A 6,948-nucleotide genomic window follows, 5' to 3' on the forward strand; every position below is an offset into this window, starting at 1 on the left:
AAGTGTCGACGATGAATTTATCCTTGCTTTCTCTTCCCCTGTGACATATCAGCTTCAAACTGCGCCAAGAGACATTCCTATGCCATTCATCATGACTTGTATAACTCATACTCTATTAATTCATGTTTTTTAAATACATTTCGCGTTATACGAAGCTTTCACGTTCATTAATACGAAAAATCAAATGTGCCAATCCGCCGCAGCTAGGCCTGCCATGTCAATAGTTATTTTCTATCAAATGCCATGAGCTTATGCAGAATTCGTAGACCAGCGCTTCGCTTCGAAAAGCAGCGTAGGTCCATGTTTTAATAAGCCAAGTTTTGACAAGTTAAGATGTAAATTGCTGAACTGTGCTCAAGCTCTCGATTGTGAGTCGCAACTCTTAACTCTGCCAGGGGCTGGACGTGCCTGAAAGAGATGCAGAGGAAGGGGAATCTTATTTTCCGCGACCGGCGCAGTAGGTTTCTTCAGAAAATGTCACAAATGTGTAGCTTAATTACAGCCACACAGGATCTGAAGCATAAATGTAGAAATGTTCTTTTTGTGTCACTGTTAATTTACGTTGAGCATTTTCAACCGCTGGCCGTATAACCGCTCAAACCTGCATCATATATATGGCGACATCATAGTTTCCTGTAATGTGTACAACGAGACTACTTCCTTTGTTACTGCACCATGATGCAAGCTGTCATCATCCCCGTTGCCTTACTGGTGATGATGTCAGATTAGAGTTGTGATTGTCACTTTATTTGAAATCAAAATGCACCTATTACGATCATCATGCAATTTTTGTAATGATTAAATGATTTTCACTGGGAGTCTCATAACATGAATAACGATACGCTTGCTCGGAGAATTTGGTCTCGCATTTCTTTCCATTCCAATGTTATTGTTGTGATGTATTGCACAGTATGGTGTTCGGAGCGAACTACATATTCTAATATTATTTATTCTCATTTATTTATTCAGTGTGTTGGAACTGAGACCTTTCGTGTCACTCCGAGCTAGAAAATAAGGAATAATCGCTACGATGTTTTTCCTAAAAATACCCAATTTATAATCAAAGTCTATTATTTATGGGAATAAGTAATATGTGTCTGATGTGCTCGGGTCCCGCAGAAACAAAATTTGTTTGATGTATTATTTATCAAAATTCGTAAATATTAATATGTAAAATTCGTAGATATTGTATTACCTCACGTGTGATGGCTAGTTGATGTTCGTCTGACCTGACTTGTTCGGTGATGTTGCCTGACCTGACTTATTTATTAGTGTTTGCCAGCAATTCAGACAGGCCTTTACGTCCATTAACTGTCTTCATAATGTATTTAATGTGCCATACTTGCAGCGCTAGCGCGTGAAGCTTCTCTCCTCCTAGGTAACAGGAGATAACCTACTGACTAGGTAACCTACTGACTAGTTAACCTATACTGACTAGGTAACCTACTGAAAAGGTAACCTACTGACTAGTTATCCTATACTGACTAGGTAACCTACTGACTAGGGTAACCTTCTTACTAGGGTAACCTACTGACTAGGTAACATACTCTAGGTAACCATGAGGCAACCTACTGAATAGGTAACCACTGACTAGGAATCCTTCTGACTATAGGTAACCTACTGACTAGGTAACCCACTGACTAGGTAACCTTCTGACTATAGGTAACCTACTGACTATAGGTAACCTACATACTAGGTAATCTTCCCCTACTAGGTAATCTACTTAGCTTTGAAAGTAATAGGTAACCTCAGAATCATGGATGAATTGTTGTATATATATTGCTCATACACGAGACTAACCCAAATCATGTTGGTCAGTAAATGAGCTCTGGATAAAATTCAGCATTTACAAGCCAGGTTCTGTGCTCATTCCAGCTAGTTTTATAATGGGTTAGTTTTACCCCATAGGGTGACACTTGTGTGTGGGTTTTCTTGTACCAAATAAAATTGACGAATTAAACAAATGTTTTTTTAATTCAAATTAGAACTGTTGGCATAGAAGCATTTTTCGATTAAAAAAATTAAAAATTCAATTAAGGTGAATTGATTGCTGGGACTCGCTCTTTTGTCCGGTTCTATATTACAACCAAAATTTCGGGGTTGCTACCAATTTTAAAAACCTAAACCCAGATGGTATTTAACAGTAGGGACGATAAATTCGGGAACTAGCTAGACGAAAAATGTGAATGCGAACGACTTTGTTGGTTTTGAATTATACCTTCTTGTTCCCGGCCATTGGATATTTGGAGACGAGTTATTCATATTGCGCGGTTTTGAAGGTGTTTGTGTTGGGGGTTGTAGAAAGACATAAATGCCAGCTATAAATATGCGTCATTAACAAAAACGTGGCATTTTGGGAAATTGTGGGCGCCAAATGTCTCATTTATAAAGAAAACAAGAACCAACACCAGGGGCCACGGCTATAAACTAAAAAACTGAGCTGCAACTCATAAACGCGACAACACTTCTCGCTTCGAGTCACCGACATGTGGAACAGCCTCCCTGATAGTATCGTTGACGCTCCGAGTATGAACGCCTTCAAGAACAGACTAGACGAAGCTATGCAGGAGCCTATGTTCAATCTTAAAATGCGGACCAGGCAATAAGTTCAGCAGCTATCTCAATCAATCGTCAGTTAAGGAAAGATCGGGTTCCAATGGCCGGATTCCTTGTGAGACAAGTCACGAAAAGTACAATAATTTGCAACAGACCATGGGCCTATTTCTTCAGTGCCGACACTTTTATTCTATTCTATAAGAAGAGTCTCACTTTTAAAAATGCAGGGAAACCGGCGCGATACAATGTCGTTGAGTTGGCAGTGAAGGTATTTGAAGCCAAACATTTTTGCCCCACAGACTCGACTCCTTATAGCGTCAGATAATATTAGAACTTAGAGCTTCTTGTAGGTATGGGACTTGTTAAATTTCAGGCAAAATACAAGAAGGAAGTAATTTGGGCAAGATTCAGAAGGCGTAGAACAAAAATAACATTTAATGATTAAAACTAGCGGGTCCGCCCCTCACATACGCTGACATTTCAGCAATTAAATTAAATCTTCAAGGCGTAGCAAGTATTGAGCTGTGGCGTCAAGACAGTTAACAAAACAAAGTTTGTATTCCTTTTATTTTTATCGAAGCCAGAAAGTGTTAAAAATTGACTTTTACTTCAGACATGGCAAAAGGTTATGAACACTGGAACAAAGTTTAACCCAGGCTAAAACGAAGCAAATTTAGGCGTCACGCGAACGCTTTCAACAACTTTCATTTGGTATAATGTGAACAACATAATCCAGCTATCTGGGAAGATCGTCACGACGCACATCACAACTAAAATTTTCCTTATTAGAAGTTGAATTAACAACTACTATACACAGGAGTAATATTATGCATATTATGGAAAAAATACTCCGACAATGACCGAGACCGAGGGCGTGAAATGCCTTTCGAATGTGCAAGATGTAAAGTGGCTCAAACCTGAATGAAATTATAACAAAAGATGAGTTTACAACTCGTATAGGGATGAAAGTTAATGACCAGCTTTGCCAAGAGCACCATCACTTTCATATTCCTTCCCGAGCGCAAGCTACAGGCTCTACAGCATTCAAGTAAAGTAGCCATGCTTTGAGCTACTGGGCTAGTTAAGGAGTTTAATTTGCTGCAAACGGCTGCATGCGCTCCCCTCATTTTTTGGGCAACTGTAAACGACAATCGACGAGGATCCAAGATAGGCTGCTTGATTTAAAGGAGATCTTGCCTTGTGGTACGAGTGCATTTACCTTGAGGCTCGGTGTGCTTCTTGGCAAAAAAAAAAAAAAATCTATGCACTTCGTGGGGGGAACAGACTAATTTAACTCTTGAACTAGCTATAGAGCCCACACTCAGCCTAAACATGTACAGCTTAACTTAGCCTATGATCGACTAAGTCGTAGACCACGTTCGAAACACCGCAAGCCATTCTAATTACGAAATGGCTTAAAGCCAGCACTGCATTCACTGTTCAATTGATACTGGGCTTATAATAATATTAATAATAATAGCGGTTTCAGCGTTTAGTAGGCGTAGACCTGTCGCCGATTCTTAACATCGCAGATCATTCACAGCATTTTGCGGTCTCAAACTCGCAACTCACTGCTAAAATTCTGCTGTGCTTACCCGCCCGGCCTCCTTGCCGATTCTGACCAAACTGGCGCACACTGCACAGAGCTGGGAACGAACCCGTGCCTCTCTGCGCCAATCCTGGGACTCTGAACTGAAACCACAGGGACAAACCGTGTATTGTCAACCCCAACACTTACTCCGACTCTCACCCTTGCTACAGCCAATGCTCCAACTTGCTCCAGCCACCCGAATGCTCCACTGCCTGCAACCAATGAAGTTAGGTTAGGTGCGGAAAATTTTGTTTGGGGGCGAGAGTCGGAGTGACATGTGGAGGTAGGTCCACGCTGGGGTCGCGGGACTATGTGGACATGAACAAAGGCTGCGGAGTTATGATGCTACGGGTTTAAAACACTTAACTACATATGCTACTGAAGCTGCTACTCTACACTGCAGTATACTTATATACGCACTGGACGAAACGTAACAGTGATGGTGGCAATAGGCAATATTAGTCACTAACACTCATCCCCTCCGCGGCACCTCATCCCACGACATATGGGCAATGGTGGGTACATATATTCAATATATGTACCATATGCTACCTCGCAACCGGGCCACCCCAATCTGCGGGTACCGGACTAGCAATTCCGTTTTCATCCCACTGCCAAGGATGGCGCCTGGAGGCCTGCCACTCGATCATCGCTCCATAACTTTATTTCATCCTCCTACCCATAAATCCCTTTCGGTCAACCGCACTCGTTCAGCCGCTATCTGCGCGGACAGTCTAACATTGCTTTAGCTCCTCCAGCAACCATTCCTCACCAGCTAATCCCACCTCTTTTTAACTCGCCATCCACAAGCATCTGCTCCAGCTCCCAAACGGAGCAGTGCATATCCAGTGGACACCGAGTCACTCGGACATACAGGGGAATGAAACAGAATACAGAGCCGCTAAGAAGGCAGATATGTAAGTCAACCTACCACCAGATTTACCCTTTGAATTCTCCGAACTAAAGCCTATTGTACACAAGGAAGCGAGGAATTTCTGGCATGCCAATTAGACGTCAGTCCGAGGCCAATTTGCACAAGGTACAATCAAACCATGGGATTTCCGCAAGCTACAAACTTGTCATTTCGAAACTCTCTTTGCACGACTACGTCTCTGCACAGCTCCATTAAACAAAGCTCGCTACCGAATCCGTCAAGCCCCCTCGCCGCTGTGCCCCTCTTGCCAAGCCCCAGAAACAACGCATCACTACCTCATCTCCTGCAAGGAGGTCGAGGAAGCCCGTTCTCACCGGCGTCACGAAATTAAACTCGATCGACAATTCTACGGACCCGCCTGCGGACTCGCCTGCGGACTCGCGCAACTGGGACACTCATAATTCCTTAAATACTTAACGGATCTGTATTAATTTTGGAATGTGAGTATTAATTATCGATACGCTGCCGCAGGAATTATTACAGATTTTTTAATTAAAACCAATAAACGTATTTTTTATTAAGCAACTGGGACACTCATAAATCCTTTAATACTTAACGGATCTGTATGAATTTTGGAATGTGAGTATTAATTATCGATACGCTGCCGCAGGAATTATTACAGATTTTTACTTGAATGATTTTTTAATTAAAACCAATAAACGTATTTTTTAAGCAACTAAATCCTTCAATACTTAACGGATCTGCATGAATTTTGGAATGTGTGTATTAATTATCGATACGCTGCCGCAGGAATTATTACAGATTTTTACATGACTTATTATTAGGTTAGGTTAGGTTAGGTTAAGTTAGGTTAGGTTAGGTTAGGAAATAATTCATGCAAAAATCTGTAATAATTCCTGCGGCAGCGTATCGATAATTAATACTTACATTTCAAAGTTCATACAGATCCGATAAGTATTGAAGGAATTATTAGTGTCCCAGTTGCTTAATAAAAAATACGTTTATTGGTTTTAATTAAAAAATCTGTAATAATTCCTGCGGCAGCGTATCGATAATTAATACTCACATTCCAAAATTCATGCAGATCCGTTAAGTATTGAAGGAATTATGAGTGTCCCAGTTGCGCGAGTCCGCAGGCGAGTCCGCAGACGGGTCCGTAGAATTGTCGATCGAGTCGAAATTAACTCAAAAAGAGTCCGTGCGCTGAGATCCGCTGTACTGTTGGGAGGAGATACTGCCAACTGTACCGCCTGGCCTTAGATCTGCAAAGCTATCGAACATGTCATTGGCGACGCTCATCGCTTTTAACAGTGCGCTGTAACAATTGACAGCTTACGGCGTGCCTGAGGCTGAGGTGCAGCACGCCGTCAACCCACCGAAGATCATAATCAATGTCTAGGGTAACGGAAGACGTGAGACTGTTACGGCGATGCTGCAAAGTTAGCCCCCGATCTCTGCCGCGTCTTCGTCGTGGGGGTACCCTGGCCTACGCGTCGGCCGGTTACCCGGCATTCACGTGGGCCAGGCCAAACGGCAGAGGCCCCCCCGCCCGGATCGCTGCCGGACGGAGGCTCCTTCACTTTTTTCTGCTAAGGGCAGGGGAACCTCGGCCTCCTCTTCCCCCTACCCACATCTTTGGCCGCCTATCTTCCTAGGGGCTCCTTGTGCCCTGCTCTCCTCCCATCTCTTCTTCCTGCTCGTTCTTCTTCTCCTGTCCCAGGGTATACACCCCAACCCTGGCCCGCACCCCCCCCTGCTCGGTCTGCTCCCTACCAGTCACGTGGAGTGGACACTCGTTCTGGTGCTCCTGGTGCGGTGCCTATATCCATAAGCGATGTTCCGGCCTGCGCTACATCAGACTCTACACCGAAGATTGGATCTGCCCTACGTGCAGACGGTCTGCCCC

The sequence above is a fragment of the Hyalella azteca genome, unplaced genomic scaffold, assembly GCF_000764305.2.
Source record: "Hyalella azteca isolate HAZT.00-mixed unplaced genomic scaffold, Hazt_2.0.2 contig10098, whole genome shotgun sequence".
Lineage (NCBI taxonomy): Eukaryota > Metazoa > Arthropoda > Malacostraca > Amphipoda > Hyalellidae > Hyalella > Hyalella azteca.